This window comes from Bos grunniens, chromosome 1, assembly GCF_055505025.1.
Source record: "Bos grunniens cultivar Pamir isolate PY7600 chromosome 1, Bosgru_T2T1.0, whole genome shotgun sequence".
Classification (NCBI taxonomy): domain Eukaryota; kingdom Metazoa; phylum Chordata; class Mammalia; order Artiodactyla; family Bovidae; genus Bos; species Bos grunniens.
In genome coordinates, this window is record NC_141165.1 from 68,835,764 (window position 1) to 68,854,577 (window position 18,814).

Below are 18,814 nucleotides of genomic sequence, written 5' to 3' on the forward strand. Positions count from 1 at the left end.
GTAGCATGAGACAGGAAAGACGAATATCTGACCTGATGCTAAAATGGGGGCAGCCCAGTCTCAGTCTTTTCCGTGGTTCTTCTGGGAATGAGCAGTTCTTACCAACAGATGTTAAAAGGAATGCCAAGGACTTAACCTGGTGTAACACCAAGTGTGGTAGCAGCAGGAAGTTCTATAATTCTTACACTACTTAAGTGAAAAAAACTATTTCCCATAGAGGCAGCATAAGATGTCATTAACTTACTTCATTCAGAAAGATTGCATTCAGATGTTATTAGACTCCTTATACAACCACAAAAATAATGAGAAAGGCAAAGATATTAACATGCAGCTAAAACCTTGTCTGTATACCCAAACCAATGTGATGACTTTTATTGATAATCAGTTGAAGTCCAGGGAGGAAAAATGGTTACTTCATTCAACAAGCATGCACTGATCAATTAAGTGATGCATTAAGAAACAGTTCCATAAAAAATGGTTGACATTGTGTATGTCTCACTGTATGTTTGTCTATGTATTCAATCAAAACTAGGAAATGTCAATAAAATAACAAGCCTTTGGCTATCATGGCCAGCCAGAATGCACTTAGATGCTCTTGATCTATGACTTCTAAGGGCCTTTGGTCTTAAAAACAAGGGACCAGAACAAAGATTTGTTTCTAAATCCACTCTTAGGAAAAATAATGAAAATAACACAGTCTGGAAAAGATGAAGCTCTATGTGTGCATACGTGTGTGTGCACTTGTCCCACTAGGGGTGAAAGGACACCAGAGCTCAGAAATGAATCACCACCTCTAGAACCGAAGCACCTGCAGCCACTAACTTCATTTCCATGGAAATGAGGTGGTTCAGCCATGCACAGAAATTAAAGTGTACAGGGGAAGAAAGTGCTAAACACAATATGAATTGCAATAGAATCTAAAATGCCAGTGGTTCTATTATTGTGTGCTTTATGGGATCATGAGGCAAAACAGTCTGGGTCATGACAGCTAAAAATCGGACCACTGAAAATCGAGTGGAAACAGTCCCATCTGGAAAAGGCTGGCATCTGTATTACAGGAAAATGGAGAGAAATAGAGAAATCTTCTCAGAAATCTATTGTTTCAACAAAGAATGCCCTTTTAAATCAGTAGGGAAATTTCTGCTACGAGAACTTGTGTCTAAATCTCCTTCTACATAGACTCTAATCTTCTGACTTTCCGTTGAGTGAATCAGCCAGCTGTGTCTGTGCCATTCTTGGGAACATTCTTGGGTATGGCAAATGTGATCAGCATGGCCACGAGATGAGAGGCTGTGGTTAAGTAGTGTGCAGGAAGCCTGCCGAGGAAGCAAAGATGGCTCGTTAGGGCCAACAATTACCTAAGGCTTTAAAAATATTCAATATTACCTAAGGACCCCTGGTCCTCCCCCAATAGCCTGCATATACTCAGGGTGAGGCTAAAAAAGATTAAGAGGGACTTTTCATGAAGACAACTTATTATTCTGAGGACCCTGAGGGGAACTGGGTTTAAGTAGGAGACGCCATGACTCCATGCAGACTTGGGAAGATCACTCAGGTGGGTTGGATGGTTCGCAATAGGAAAAGAAAAGACAGACAGCTCAGGTAGTTAGTGTATGTGTCCCTGCTCCCAGACAACAAAACCCTCCTGTTGCCCTCTGGCTACTCAGACCCAGTTCCGTGGTCCTCTGCCTCCTCTGAACTAAGCGTCAGGCTTTGGTTCAGAACTGGGGATCATAAATTAGAATTCTACAACAGTGATTTGAAACCAAGTGTGATCAGGCATGCGGGTTATGTCTGCAAGGGAGCACAGGAATTTCTTAGCAAGGAGATTTCAAATTACATCAGCAACTGATTGGGCCCCCCACCTCCTCTGCACATCCCCTACACACACCTGGAATTCTGAAACCTCCTCTTGGAGAAGCCTGTATCTTCTTCGCCACCCTCACAAGGAGGATTCAAGCCATGACCAGCTGTGAGGATGATGGGAGTGTCATTTGCTCAGGTGTGACTGGAGGCAGGAGAAGACTGAAAATCAGCTGAATGTGGGGTGGTGTCGCTCTGCTCCCTGTTTTGAAGCCCATAGAATAACTTATTCCATGTGGGCTATTGTCTTTCCCCCATTCTAAACAGAGCATTTTAGGATTTGAGGAAGAGGAGTCAAAGGATGGTTATCACTGGTTAACAGTGAATTCTATTAAGAGAGGTATTTAATCCTGATTGTGTTGCCTTTCAATAGCTTGTGAAAACAACAGGGGAGCTATGAAAGTAATTCACAAAACTAATTTGCTGCTTTGACTAACACTCTGTCTGTAAACCCATCTGACTCCTATTTCTGTGTCTTCTCCCTCATCCCCTATTTCTTCTCTTCATCTCTACCTATTCTTCACAATGACTTGCCTCTTCATCCAACTAATAACCATTTGAATAGTAAAACAATAACTAAAATTTGTCTTTATATGAAATTATCAGGTGAAAATATTCAAATTTAGACTCCAGAACATTCTATCTGCCGATATGGAGATGAACTGCATATGTGTACAAATTCTCACTGTCAACCAAAAGAAAATAAAAAAGAAAGAGAAGACTTTATCCGGGGTCCTAAGAACTGCAGTTCAGGGATTCCCAGTGGTTAAGACTTCACCTTCCAAAACAGACAATGTAGGTTTGATCCCTGGTTGGGGAGCGAAGATCCCATATGCTCTTGGCCAATAAAACAAAAACCACGGAAGCAATATTGCAACAAATTCAATAAAGACTTAAACAAAAAAGAATTGCAATCCAAGATACACAGATTTGGGTAAAACCAAAAAGAGTGTCCCAGGGAAGAGACAGGGTCAGGGGTTTATAAAGGCAAAAGCCAGAAGTTGTGCTCTGACACAGGAAAGAAAATATTTGTCCTTAAGGGATGGCTGTCAGGAGTTTTTTTAGGGTAAGTTCCGATAGGTATCTTGAGTTCCTGGCAGATGTCTTGGATGCCTTTCTTAGGAAAATACGAGGTCAAAAGGACAGATTCCATCCAGGCTGAGACTGCAGAAATCACACTTTCTCAAGGGCCTCCTGGCTCCATTTTAGACAGCTCCCTTAGCAATACCTAGTTCATTTGTATTTTATTTTCACATCACAAAGAACAGATGACTGAGTAAGAAATGAGCATACTGCCCATTCCCAGTATGATTGCACAAATGGCAGAATCCAGGAGACGGAAGGATCCGTCTCTTTTCACTTCCTAAATACATGCTCTTCTCTCTTCTCTGTGTGCCTCTGTGCATAGTTCACCATATTTAAAAAATTCTTATTTCCCATTCCCCTTTCAATTTACCATCATATGTATTTCAGCAATTTTGACATATGATAACATTTTACTGTTTAATTCACCATCTTTCTCCTGTGTGGAGATCATCGTACTGAGTTACAGGACATAATTTTTTACAAGTTTAGACTCTTATAAAAGTCTTCTCTGTCCTCTGCAAGATATAGCTTCCCTTCCCTCCCTCATTCTGTCCTGTCAACATCCTTGCCATTATTCAAGACCTAGCTCAAATCACACATTCTCTAAGAAATGTCCCTAAATCTTTGAGTCAAAATTAATCTTTTCTTTCCATTTATTTTTATAGCACTATGGACTTATATTTTTTACTCCCCCTTCCATCCAGTCATGTATTCACTCACTGTTATGAACTGAATCATGTCTCCTTCAAATTCATACACTGAAGCTCCCATTGTGACTACATTTGAAGACAGAACCTTTAAAGGAGGTAATGAAGGTAAAATAAGGTCATAAGGGCAGGGCTCTAATTCTATAGGACGGTGTCCTCGTAAGAAGAGGAAGAAACGTGTGGTGGGCGGGGCATGCACACAGAGAATGTGGTCATCTGCTAGCCTAGGAGCGAAGCCTCAGGAGAAACCAAATCTACCAACACCCTGATCTTGAACTTCCAGCCTCCAGACTGTGAGAAAATAAATTTCTGTTGTTTTAGCCACCCAGGATGTGGTGTTTTGTTATGGCAAACCTAGGAAACTAATAGGATTATCCAGCGTTCACTGTGAGCTTACTGTACCTGAGGCCTCTTCATCATGGCCCCTGTAGGACACAGCCTGATCTGCAGAAGTTACACTGATTTGTGAGACTTCTCTCCCCTGCCCCAAAGCAAGTTCTTTGTGGACAGGTCTGACTCAGAGCTGAGCACAGCCCTGTGGTAGACTAGACCCTTACTCATCTGCTGAACTCAGATGAAACCTGGCTCATGATACACATCGGCTCTGGGGAAGAGCCAGGCGTTCAGTTTGACAGACGACATTCCCTTTCCTTGCGGCGTGTCTCAGCCCCTTCTCTGAGCAGTCACACCGCACACTTCTGACATTTTCTGCCTGAGCCCTCCTGACACCTGAACTAAGAAGTTTCTGAGCTCAGGGAGTACAGTTCATGATGAGGTTTTTGGCCATGGCCACAGTTACTAGCTTTGCCTCCCACCCAGGTGACTGTCAGCCTAAGAAAGTCAACAGTGTTTTATGTCCACTACTTTTCCTCTCAGGCACACCTTGCTTTCCTTTGTACTATTTCAGGTTGTTGTCTCATTTGAAAAAGAAGAAACAAGATGTATAAAAACCCTCTCTCTTCACCCCTTTTAGCTTTTTACAGTTGACTGTGAAAGACTGTCCAAGTTCAGGAAAATTTATTTTTGCCATTTAAATAATCTAATCTTCACAAACCTTTTAACACTCAAACAAAAACCATTTAAGACACAGCAAGATAATTAATATTGAAAATAGTCTCCACAGGGGATCTGCATACCTACCCGCCCACACTTTGCATTTGGAGGAAGTATCCAGTTGTAGTTTTAAGTTGAAAGGTTTGTCTCACCAACATGAATTCTATTTTAATAAACCTTTCTTTCCACGTACTTTACAAATTGATTAATTTAACTGGCCAAATACTAATTAAAAATGCATTAGGAAATGGTTTGTATTCAACAGCTTTGCTAATATTCTTGTTAATGTTTTCAAAACCCATTGAGTCAGAAAATCAACACCATGGAGTCTATTTCTCTGCCGCAGCCTCCCTCGTACACTGTACAAACTCAATGGTGTTGATGGGAACTGCACTGGGAGACGAGAGCTGAACCAGGAGGAGGAGAGAAGTCATTATCTAAAGGCCAAATGCCACTGGAAGCATTACAAGCAAATTCAAGATGCATACAAGCATAAAAATATCCCTTCCCCTAGTATTCACCTTGACTTCCACAAATTGAGAGCTTTCAGTGGAACTGGAGCAAGACTGATAAAAACCCTACCTAGTAGGAACCCCCTGCCTCCTCCTTCCTACAAACACTGTTCCTCCCTGACCTCTCTCTGTGCCAAAATTTTTTTTTCTGCCACAGAAACAGTTCCAATTCATCTGTCCCTAAGGCAGAAGTTCTTACTCTGAAGTTCATGAGCAGGCTTGTGCAAATCTATGAACTTCCAAAACTGGGAATGTATGAACATATTTCTGGAAAGAGGATGCATAACTCTCAACAGACCTTTAAAGATATCTATGACCTTAGAAACATCAGAAATAAGAAAAATCTCTTCACCCCACAGGATGCTCTTTTCTCCCTTACTACACTCCAGTTAAACTGGCTTATTGCCTTTCACAGACAAGGTAGGCAGTGCCTTCTCCCCATCAAGCCTCTGTGCACGTGTGTCCTCAGTTCAGTTCAGTTCAGTTTAGTCGCTCAGTCATGTCCGACTCTTTGCAACCCCATGAATCGCAGCACACCAGGCCTCCCTGTCCATCACCAACTCCCGGAGTTCACCCAAACTCACGTCCATCGAGTCAGTAATGCCATCCAGCCATCTCATCCTCTGTCGTCCCCTTCTCCTCCTGCCCCCAATCCCTCCCAGCATCAGAGTCTCTTCCAATGAGTCAACTCTTCACATGAGGTGGCCAAAGTACTGGAGTTTCAGCTTTAGCATCATTCTTTTCAAAGAAATCCCAGGGCTGATCTCCTTCAGAATGGACTGGTTGGATCTCTTTGCAGTCCAAGGGACTCTCAAGAGTCTTCTCCAACACCACAGTTCAAAAGCATCAGTTCTTCGGTGCTCAGCTTTCTTCATAGTCCAACTCTCACATCCATACATGACCACTGGAAAAACCATGGCCTTGACTGGACGGACCTTTGTTGGCAAAGTAATGTCTCTGCTTTTGAATGTGCTATCTAGGTTGGTCATAACTTTTCTTCCAAGGAGTAAGCATCTTTTAATTTCATGGCTGCAGTCATGCACTCCAAAATCTGCAGTGATTTTGGAGCCCCAGAAAATAAAGTTTGAGACTGTTTCCACTGTTTTCCCATCTATTTCCCATGAAGTGGTGTGTCCTACACCCAGAATATTCTCCACGAAAAGTGAAAGTGAAGTCGCTCAGTTGTGTCCAACTCTTTGTGACCCCATGGACTGTAGCCTAACAGGCTCCTTCGTCCACGGGATTTTCCAGGCAAGAATACTGGAGTGGGTTGCCATTTCCTTCTCCAGGAGATCTTCCCAACCCAGGGATTGAACCCAGGTCTCCCATGTTGTAGGCAGACGCTTTACCATTTGAGCCACCAGGGAAGTAGAATATTCTCTACATCCGCAGTCTAATTCTCTTACTCATCCTTTGGGTATTTGCGTAACTATCAGTCTCACTGCCTCCTCCTCCACATTACTCCCCCTCTTTTCTTTCAAGACACTTATCACAGTTTATAACTTAATATCTGTGTAATTATATGACTACCATTTTGTCTCACATTAGACTGTAAGCTCCATAAGGATAGGAATCATGCCTGTCTCCTTCAACATTTTATCAGAACTTAGAACATTATATACAACTCATATTTTCTGTGTAGATGGAAAATGCATGAATAATAAATGAATTAATGAGTATCCCAAGCCCTACTTTTCACAAAGCCTCCTATATCTAAACTGACTTATGCAATCTTCTTAATTTTATGAAATTCTAAGTTCTCAAGCACATAGAGAGTGACACCATTTATTTGAACACTGTTTCTTATCACCTGCTATTTCATCTAAGTAAGTGTACTCAGCTGACCTAAGAGTTCTTTGGGATGGAGATGGGCCTTACTCTCCTTTCATAGCTCCCATCTCACTTGGCTCATTGTTGTGAACATACTAGCAAATAATCAGATGCTGTCTGATACCCCAAAGTAAGTCAGCCAACTATAGCTCAGTCTGTTCCACACTAATTTACAGTAATGATAAAGAAAACATAAGACTTGCCTCCTCAATGATCATCAGCTTTCTGAAAGCCTGGCTTTTCCTTCTCCCCTAGAACATATAGAGTGGTACATGATCCTCAGCACATTCAGCCAGCTCTACAGAGGCCGTAACGTGTAGCACAGGACTAAGCAGTCAGTAGACATATTTTCCAGAGACCTTAAAAAAGGTTTAAATAGGAAAAATATTAAGACCAGTCTGAGTTTTCTTACCTCCTTTGCTTTTCCTGAGTTGCAACTTTGCCACTTGACTTCCCTGGTGGCTCAGTGGTAAAGAATCTGCCTGCAGAGCAGGAAACCCAGGTTTGACCCCTGGGTCAGGAAGATCTCCTGGAGAAGAAAATGGCACTCCAGTTCTCTTGCCTGGAAAATCCCATGGAGAGAGGAGCCTGGCGGGCTACAGTCTATGGGGTTGCAAAAGAGTTGGGTGTAACTTAGCAGCTGAAAAACAAACTTTCCCACTCAGAAGACTGAAGAACATCACAATATCCCCCACTGGGGCACCTGACTGGGCATCCTTTAGGGCACCTGGCCCCACGTCTTACAGCTATATTTGACTCAGTTAATTTGTATCACTCAGTCCTCGTGCTCCAACAATGTGTTCTTCTCAGTTAGAAGCCTGTGATATGAACTACAGGAATAGTCCGTATCTTTCTCACTTACTTCCCAGCTTCTGTTCATGTTCAAGACAAACCTATATACTTAATCTGGCAGTAGACTGACTGATGGGTAAATTCTGGACAGGTTAGGAAGAGAGGGATCAAAATGGATTACTGTGCCTGGATGCCCAGAAACTCAGGCAATGGGCATATTTCATAACTCAATCAACAAGGACCTGAAGGCAGCATTTGTCCTGTATCATTATTTATGATCAACAAAGCAGGGGCAAAATGCACAGAATTTGTGAACCAGAAGAGATCCTGTTTAATACCCTGAAAAGATATTAAGATATTATAGCAACTATAAAGTCGGTATTGTTCTTGTGCCTTGGGATGTACCATGCACTCAGAACTAGAACAGGCAATGGTACACCTCCTTTGGGAGGTCATGATATTAAACTGTGTGTCTTTTTATTAAGGTTGGCCACATTTCTGTCTAGGAGAGCACATAACAGCACCAATTTCCAGGTAGAACATCAAACATAAAAATTCTGCAGGTAGCGCACTATGTTTTGTCACAAAATTGCCCTAGTATAAACGCCATGTATTAATTTGCTTGCGCTGCCAGAACAAGATGCCACAGATGAGAAGACTTGAACAACAGAAATCAATTTTCTCACAAGTCTAGAAAAACTATGACTTGAACTATGAGTTCAAGATCAAGGTGTCAACAAGTTGGCTTCTGAGGCCCCTCTCCTTGGGTTGCAGATGGCTATCATCTCACTGCGTTCTCACACGGTCTCCCCTTGGTCTATGTGCTGTCTGTGTCTTAATCTCTTCTTCTTATAAGGACATCAGTCATGTTGGATTAGGCCCCACCCATAAGACCTCCTTTTACCTTAATTATATCTTTAAAAGCCCTGCCTTGAAATACTCACATTCTGAGGCATTGAGGCTAGAAATTCAACACATGAATTTGGGAGAGACATAGTTCAGCCCATAACACCCTTCTTCCTTGGACTCGCATTATCTTCTCCTAACCAGTCTCTCCACACCTTCAATCCCTTCCCCATCAAAATCATACTGTGGTCAGAAATCCTTCTTAAACACAGTTCTGACCTCCTCATGCCCCTGCTTGAAAAGAAATTAAAAACAAATTGCCTGAAGACAATGGAATGAAGTCCACCCTCTAGCTAACTACACAGTGTTGCTTCAGGTTCCAGTCTCATGTGTGTCTCTTCTGTTCCCCAACTAACTGAAAACCCCGCCTTCTCTGTACAGGTCTCTCACTTTACAGCTTGTGGGCAGGTCCTTTGACCCAGACTTCTTTCTGCCCTCCTCCACCTCCATCCCAGACACATCTACCCCAAACATCCTCCACTACCACCACCCTCCAGCATCACTATCATCCATGCCATCTTTCTAAGTCCAAGTGCAATTCATTTTTAGAAGAATTCTCAAATTCTTCTTTCTGAAGGTATTCTCAAATACCTTCTTCAGGTAAATATTGTATATCTTGATACCTCCAATAGAAAGCAATAGAAGCAATGTCTCCTTCCAAACTCCTATTCTAATCAAATTAAGGCAACAATAGAATATAGAAAAAAAAAAATATGTTCTCTTCCTTGAAGACAGGATCTGTATTAATTTCCTGAGGCTTCTATAACAAATTACTACAAATTTGATAGTGTAAACAACATAAATTTATGCTGTTCTGGAGGCAAGAATTTTGAAACAAAAGTAATGGCAGGGCAGTGCTCTCTCTTGAGAAATTAGGTAGAATTAGTTTCCTTCCTTTTCCAACATCTGGGGCTGTTAGCATGTCCTGACCTATGTCCACATCATTCCAATCCCAGCCTCCTCTGCTGTCTCCCTCTGTCTGTCAAATCTCCCTCTGACTTTCTCTCATAAAGACACTTTAGTGGGTTTAGGGCCCACCCACAGAAATAACCCAGGATTCTCTCCTCTTTACAGAATTCTTAACTGTATATGCAAAAATAATGTCATAGATTTGGGGAGTTAGGATATGGGCATGTCTTTTGGGGGATCATCATTCAAACTACTATAGAATTCTCAAATCTGATCCCATATCTATATCTAAACTGTATTTAACAGTGTCTTATGTAACAGGAGTGCAACAAATACTTATGGTGTGGATGAATAACCAGTAAAGTAACCCGTTAGTTCAATCCTAACCATCGACAAATTGTTCATTGAATGAACAAACCATTAGTCTGAAATAACACAATCAGTGGATTGATTTAGTGTTGCCAAGATAAAGCTTTTACGCTTTAAAAGCATCCCTCATGCAGCACTGAAGAATTCATGCTTTTGAACCATGGTGTTGGAGAAGACTCTTGAGAGTCCCTTGGACTACAAGGAGATCCAACCAGTCAATCCTAAAGGAAATCAGTCCTGAATATTCATTGGAAGGACTGATGCTGAAGCTGAAACTCCAATACTGATACAATACTGATACAAAGAACTGACTCATTGAAAAAGACCCTGAAAATGGGAAAGATTGAAGGCAGGAAGAGAAGTGGACGACAGAGGATGAGATGGTTGGATGGCATCACCGAGTTGATGGACACGAGTTTGAGTAAGCTCTGGGAGTTGGTGATGTACAGGGAAGCCTGGCATGCTGGCCCATAGGGTCACAAAGAGTCAGACATGACTGAGCAACTAAACTGAACTGAACTGATGCAAAAAGGAAATGAAAATAATTGGTGGATCCTTGGTATAAATCTCTAAGTCAGATAAATTACTTATTGATAATTTTTACATCCTTTAAAATTTTTCATCTAGACACTTTTCAGTCTTAATCAAAGGGAATTTTTTGTATATTTTCATTACTGTTTCAATATATTCTAACACTTTAGTGCCAAGAATCCTGAAATATCTGATGACATTATTCTTATACAAAACAAAATAAAATTGACTCATATTGTTTTAATTCCACATGTTTATGAACATTTCTTACAGAGCACCCGATTTATATATTCCAATAGTAAAGTACATGTCATTAAGAATTTAAAATATAGCATCATTTTGCACGAAATCATCATTTATTTTGTAGGCAGATATTATAAATAGCATATATTGCAGCTTACAGTGGATATTTTAAAAAATAAATAAACTTTTATTTTTATTTTAGCATATCTATATTTTTGCAATGTAGAAAAACCTTTTTAAAACAATACCTTATGAGTGGGCAATACTTCATACCCTTCAACTATATTCCTGTGCTAATTTATCCCATTAAATCACTTAACAATCTTGAAAGGAAATTAAAACCCACTTTATTCAAATACCTAATCACTGACAAGGTTCCTTTCAGAATGTAGTCTTATAATGATAAAATCCCTTTCACAGAGAAGAAATATTCATCAGAACAAGTAAAGATAAAGAAAAATTTTTCTAGAGTGTCTTAAAATCCAAGATCTCTCCATTCTGTGCCAAGATAAAAAGACATGTGACCCAGAAAAAAATCAGTGGAAAAGATACATCTTTGGCATAACTGAATAATGACTTCTAGAGTTTCTGAAAGAGTCTTGGGAAACCCAAGGGCTCAGACTTAGTTGTATCTCTAAGGGGCTAAATGACTTTTCCAAAGTCACAGGGTTCTTGGAGAATCAGAACCACAATTGGAATCACCTGATTTCCAGTCCCACAAGCACACAAGGACAGTCAGAATCTGCCATAGACTTCAAGGTACATTATCAGTATTATTACAGAGAACAACCAGAAGATGAGATTGTGTAGCTCTTGTGTGTTATTTGGGTTCAGGAAGAGAAGAAATCAAGGTGTGCTGAAGGTGGCTCCTATCAACTGCAATAGTCACTTGTTAGTATCTCTTCAGCTCTGTGTTCACTGATGTCAGATTGGTAGACTGAGTGGTCAGAGTGGGAGAATTTATACCATGAGAATCAACCAACACTACAGGTTAAGCCTTTATTGGGGGAGAGGAAGAGGCTAACCACTTGTTAAGTTTTATCAACTCACCACTGCTAAACCCTCTCTTTCCCACCTCTGTAAGAGCAGTGTGTACCTTTGTTTCCCTGGCACCACATGCATCCAGCCTGGAATGCCATTGTGTTGCTTTTTCTACTGTTAGCGTGGTAAATTGCTGTTCATCTCCCAAATCTCAGCTCAAACAAGTCCTCTCCGTGTCTCTCTCTCAAACACACACATGCCCTCCGGTGTAGTCTTCTTACTGTCCCTACACTCCATAAATACTTCCACAAGGTCAAGAAAGATTGGATTGCAAACATCTTATATGTCTATCCCCTCTTACACACACACACCAGACTGTGAGCCTTTGAGGTCATAGACACAGGAGTTTCTTCCCTATGATCTCGGCACTTGATAGAGGTAAACATCTCTTGTCTTAGTGGGTAGGTCTAGAGTCAGGCCATACCTGTTTCCTCCTGTCCACCTGCTCTGGGTTGATAACTGGAACTGGTCAGATGATAGAACAGCTTGGAGGGAACTTGTGAAGGAACAAAGGAAAATAGATATCCAGGGCAGCAGAGGATCACATTTTACACATTGCCCTCTACTCCACCAGGCATCAAGGAGGCAAGAAATTGCACAAGAGAGTATCTGCTTGCTCCTATGTTAACAGTTGTGCTGTTTTGTAATTTAATTATCTCTTTATTAAATCATAGTCTTTATGGGGTTTAGGACTGTTTGCTATTTTGTTTTGTGTTCCCAGATCCATCTCAACATCTAGCCTTAGAATGAGTCCTGAGCCATTGATAGCTCCAGCTAAGGGCCACTCTCCACTTTCTGTCACCATGCTGCAGTTACCCCACCTCCCCCAAGGAATTAGAGGGAGATGTATCAGGGGGCTTTGGGGAAGAGGTAATATGGAGTGACTGAAGTGTGCCCCAATGTGGGCCCTGTGCACCCCCTGAGACTTAAACTCCAAGAATAGCTGACCTTTTATCTCTAGTCAGCATCTGGAAATGTACCTTTGATTTTAAGGAGGGCACTGCATCTTGGAAAAGAGACCTGCCACCTCCAGAAATCTCAGGTTTCTACTGGGACAGGAGGGCAACACAAGGGGTGGGACAATTAAGACATCACCTAAAAAGGAAAGAATATTCGACTCATCTCCCAAATTCAAAAAAACACAAAACCCATCAGCCTAAAGAAACTTTAGAAGTTTATGATGCAGAAATAAGTAGCTTGTGTGTGACGCATTTCCAACTTATGGCAAGGCAGCTATTAGAATGAAATGCTCTCCAATGGATGGGACCAGATTAGACTCCATTGCTACCAGCCAAACACGGTTTAGGAAGATTGGCAATTGCATGCAAATGTTAAGTGATTAGTATTACCTCCGCTGTTAGACTCTTCCCAATGGGAAGGTGACAGAGCATTCGTTTGCAATAGACTATTAGAAAAAGCAGACATGTGTCTGGGCTTTCTTTTAAAGATGTCACTTTTTCTCTGCATCTTTTCCTGGATAGTGTTAGATTATTGTTTCATCATTTATTCAGCAACATTAACTGACCATCCCCCAGTGTCAAGCAAAGTGCTTTAACCTGTAAATCAAAAATAAATAAGATACTTACCCTCAAGGAGTTTATAGACTAGTGGGAAATAAGAATAAATAAGCAATAAAAAATTACAGTAATATAGGCATGCTCAGATGCTAGAAAGCAAAAAAGACAAGACCAGCTAAATCAGACTTTGCTTTTAGCAGGGAATGTAGAGGAGAAGTGTCCAGGGGGGTGGATAAGGTGTATGGTTTTCTGGTGGAATCTGTTATTATGGTGAATCCTGAAGTATATGCAAGAATTAGACAGGCAAAGGGAGGTTGGTACACCAAGGTGTGAAGGTGAGAGAGAGTCAGGCTACAGGCAAACCATAGCTCTTCAGATAGGATAGGGGAAGAAAAAAGGCATGGGCAGGAGAGAAGCAAGGATAAGGTGGCTCCATAATTCAATCCCCAGAAAATCTGAAGAGATTCTGCCCAGCTGAGGGTTTATTTTAACCTAAAGACAAAGGTAGTATTTGAAGTAGATATTAACAATCCATTATCAGTCTGAATGTGGAATTTGTGTCTGGGATGTAGTCTATTTTTCTTTGCTTGCTTTGTTTTTGTTGGGGAGAAGGAAAATGGATAGATACTATTTATAATCCCCTCCGGTATCAGTGCTTCTCATCTCATGGGTATCAGAACCGCAAGGGACCTTAAAGATTGTTTAACTCAGTCTTTCTCCTTATTTTACAGATGAGGAAACTGACCTCTACAAAGGTCAAAAGACTCACTCAAGGTCATATAAATAATGATAGCAATAGAATCCATTTCTCTTTCATCCCAAATCCTTTGAGTCTATGAGAAAAATTTAGAAACCAGCCTGATTCTTGGAGTGAGCCTCACTTCTCAAGAAGTTAACCTCTTCTGTTAACTCTCCATTTATCAGCTTTCACTTCAGGTGCTGCCTTTGACCTACATGCTTCTCCGTATTCCATACTCCATGTTCCTTTAGTAGGTTATGAAACATCTCCTTCCTGCCCCCACTCTGTCAGATCCACTTGGCATACAAAAAGCACAGAAATAAATCCTTATCCACCAGGCATGGCTCAAAGAGGCAGGTTGCCAAGATGTGGGGGTGATACGGCTATATGTGCTTCAGCCCTCATTAAGTCATTTGGCTGGGTTTTTTAACAAAATGTAAGTAATCGTCTCTGATTTAAACATTCTCTGGAAATAGGAGACTCCCAGACCCAGATCTTTGAACTCTTTCCAGCACCACTCAGGGATCTTATCCTTTTCTTTGGCCCTCATGTCTTCCAAACAAAGGGTTCAGTCTAGTAAAATGCAAATATTTCTTGATCTAGTTTCTTCATTTCACAACTTTGAGGACATTCTTATAGTCTTTGTAAAGTTTGGTTCTCTACCATGCTTATCATTAAAAGTGAGTCAAAATAGTTTTTTTTTTTTTAAATTGTAAGCTAGGTGGAGCAGTGGTAAAGAATCTGCCTGCCAATGCAGGAGATGCAGGAGATGTGGGTTTGATCCCTGGGTCAGGAAGATGCCCTAGAGGAGGGCATGGCAACCTACTCCAATATTCTTGCCTAATAAATCCCATGGACAGAGGAGCCTGGCAGGCTACAGTCCATGGGGTCACAAAGAGTCAGACATGACTGAGCTACTGAGCATGGCAAGCTATATTTTAAGGAAGTGATTCAAATAATGGAAAATTTCAGCTAGGTTGGCTTCCTTTGACAAATCTCATATCAGAACAGTGTTCAAGAATAAAATCTAAAAGAAACCCTCCTGGAATGATGTGGAAGTGTCCTTGTTTCTTTCAAGATAAATGGCCAGAACTCTGGTATATGCATCACTTTTAAGATGGCAGCTGTGAACTTGACCATCAAAATCAGACTATAGCCTGCCCCACTTCATCCCAGCTAGTGAAGGCTGAAGAAAGTGAAATAGTTATCTATGCTTATATAGCAAGTTCAGTTATTTCTTCAAAGGTTATCTAATACATAGTAAGACTGTAAAATAAAGGAAATGAAGAATAAGAAGGAAACTCGCCAGGCTTGAATCATCCTGACACGGAGGTATACTAATAAGCCTAGCATTACAAATGTGTCCCTTGGAGAATATATTTATGTAAAACATGTCTCTTGAGATCTGGGAGTAAAATTGTTGCCATGAACTTCTCATCATGAACTTCAGATTCAAGAGTCAAACATTTGTGGTGGAAACTACATAGATGTTTTTAGGCCTGTTGCCCACAATGTCCCATAAGAGAAAATGTTATGCTGAGAGTGTGTGCGCTCATGCTCTTTACCACTGAGACTTGGATCCCTGCTTTTAGAAAATTCTCCAGGGAAAGCATTTGCCAGCTCCTTGGATTGGTTAATAAAATGGAGTTCTTTAGGATTTTCCCTTGGGCACTGTGTTCAAGAAACCAGGTACTGATTTGACGGTTATTTTAGAAATGTGATTTCCAAAACTCTCAATAGGGAAGTAATATCTTGCCTCGGTTCAGTTCAGTTCAGTTGCTTAGTCATGTCCAACTCTTTGCGACCCCATGCATTGCAGCATGCCAGACCTCTCTGTCCATCACCAACTCCCAGAGTTCACTCAAACTCAATAGGAGATGTTAATTTTTTCCACTGATACCTGGATCTAAATCTCATCTAAGATCCAGGCTTCCTACCAAGGTAGAGACACTCTTAGGTCATTCTAAAATTAAAATAATATAATTGTGAATGTTGACACAGAAAGATACAATTTAACATAGGATAGCAATGAATACAGTTCCACATATTAAGGAGTACTTTTATGGGTACTTGTAGGGAGTATGGGCGGGGTTGGAAAGATGGTGAATGATACTACTGAAGCATCAGACGGACAAGAGCACAAAGGGCTTGAAACCCATAAAGAATCTGGGATCAACTACTCCTGCCCTCAAACTCAGCCTGTGCTGTAGTCAGTGTTATCAGTGTATTTGGAGACTTTATTGCTCTCATTTATTTATGTTTGTATTTTCCTGCTAGACAGTAAGCAACATGAAGACAGAGCCTGTATCCAAGTTGTCTTTTTTTCCTCCAGTGCTAGCAAAGTGATCAAGGTAACCATCCATAAACATTACCTAGTATCAATATTTCTATTATAACGATGCAAAGTAAGGTTGTTTTAAGAACATATTTATTAGATAAATTAAGGTATGCTTTATCATTAAAAATGAATGCAAATAGATGCATGGGGAGAGAAAAAACTGGGGGAAAAAAACCCCAGATATATCCATTTTGAACTGGAGATGTAGTTAATAATGTATCCAAAAGTTTTTTAAGTTTTGAACTATTACTTCCCCAAAATCAAAGATTTAATTTTCAAAAGTAAAAAGTTGCCTACAAGAAATTTTAAAAGAACTTCAATAGGGAAACTTTGAGAGGGTGGAGGTATTATTCCAGTGCTCTTGTGTTGGAAATATGAATAAAATTTAAGTTAATAAGCAAAAAATGAGAGGGAGAGAGTGAATGCAGAGTCTGAGTATCTGCTGTGTGTGGGCGGGGCGGAGCAAATATCTGACGGGGTGGGACAAGTTTAAGCGTTTCTCACAACAGCACAGCAGTATACATTGCTCTACAAAAGTGGATGGACCCAGAGGAATGGTATGGGGAGGGAGGAGGGAGGAGGGTTCAGGATGGGAGCACATGTATACCTGTGATGGATTCATTTTGATATTTGGCAAAACTAATACAATTATGTAAAGTTTAAAAATAAAATAAAATTTAAAAAAAATAGAAAAAAAAAAGTGGATCAGAAAGGAAACTTTCACTGAACTCAGGCTACCTTGGTCACCTGAACTGAAGTAGTTCACTTCAGTCGTGTGGGATGTACAGCAAAATTCCATGCAGTAAAAGCTCTTTGCTCATTGACTTTTACATTAAAAGTAGATGAAAAGGGGAGTTAATGGATTCTGCTGTGCTGCTTGTACTAACCAGCTCCTGAAGAGTGTCATTTAGGCAGATTAATCCTATGGGTCAGTATTCCATCTGACATTCTAAACTGAATTTTACTCTATATACTGGTACGAGATTCTCCTCAACCTTATGAAGTAAAAGCAGAACTTATAGACTCTCTCCCTTACAGGAAATGTTTCATTCTTAACTCAGCCAAAACAGAAAGAGCTAAGTTCTTTGACTTTTTCATATTTGGGATCTTTGCTAACAACAAACAAATAATAATAAAATAACAAAAACAACAATGATGATGTTTTTGTTTGGTCGCTAAGTCGTGTCTGACTCTTTGCGACTCCATGCACTGTGGTATATCAGGTTCCTCGTCCTTCACTATCTCCTGGAGCTTGCTCAAATTCAAGTCCACTGAATTTGATGATGCTATCTAATCATTTCATCCTCCACCACCCCCTCTCCTCCTGCCTTCAATCTTTCCCAGCATCAGGGCCTTTTCCAATGAGTCAGCTTTTTGAAGCAGGTGGCCAAAATACTGGAGCTTCAGCAGCAGCATCAATCCTTCCAATGAATATTCAGGACTGATTTCCTTTAGGATTGATCTGTTTAATCTCCTTGCAGTCCAAGGGACTCTCAAGAGTCTTCCCCAGCACCACAATTTGAAAGCTTCAGTTCTTCAGAACTCAGGATTCTTTAATGGTCCAACTCTCACATCCATACATGACTACTGGAAAAACCATAGTGTCGACTATATGGACCTTTGTTGGTAAAGTTAATACAGTCTAGGTTTGTCATAGCTTTCCTTCCAAAGAGCAAGCATCTTTTACTTTCATGGCTGCAGTCACAATTCAAAGTGATTTTGGAGCCCAAGAAAATAAAATCTGTCATTGTTTCCATTTTCCCCCCTTCTATTTGCCATGAAGTTATAGGACTGATGCCATGATCTTGGCTTTTTTAATATTGAATTTTAAGCCAGTTTAGTCACAATCACAACCACTTTTGAGCACCTGTTATGCATCAGGAACTTTGTTAGGTGCTACTCAATAAGAATATTATTCCTGTTTTCCAGATAGGGAAAATGAGTCTCAAAACAAGTTAAAAGTATTTGCATAAGATCAGCTAGTAAATGACAGTACCAGGAGTAAATCCCTTGGTCAGTCTAGTTCTAAGCTTGAACTCTTTCTATTACGGCACTTCCATTGTTGCACCCTTTCATGTCCTTTCTAACAAAGGGTTCTGTTCAAGTCAACAGATATGGCCAGTATTTAATATGGGTCCAATCCCAATGAGGATACAGGAAAATTCACAAGCCACTGGCAGCAAGGATCTTGGTATGAGGAGTGAGCATGTTTGGGGTGATATTATGATAATCTTAGTTGAGTCATTTGGCTTTATTGAATTTATAGGGTCGCAAAGAGTCAGACATGACTGAGCGACTGAACCGAACTGAACTGAACTGAGGGGAGCAGGAGTTCAAGAGAAACAAAGCAATGCAGGGGGAAAGCACAGGTGATTTCT

General features: G+C 40.6%; 1 long non-coding RNA gene across 1 annotated transcript; it reads right to left on the reverse strand.

Moving 5' to 3' along the window:
* Positions 1-339: 339 nt before the first annotated feature.
* LOC147379571 (uncharacterized) lies at positions 340-2,025 on the reverse strand. The gene is made up of 2 exons (XR_015161941.1): positions 1,892-2,025; positions 340-1,316 (listed from the first exon to the last, which is right to left on the reverse strand). It is a non-coding gene; the product is annotated as an uncharacterized LOC147379571 (long non-coding RNA).
* Positions 2,026-18,814: the final 16,789 nt, after the last annotated feature.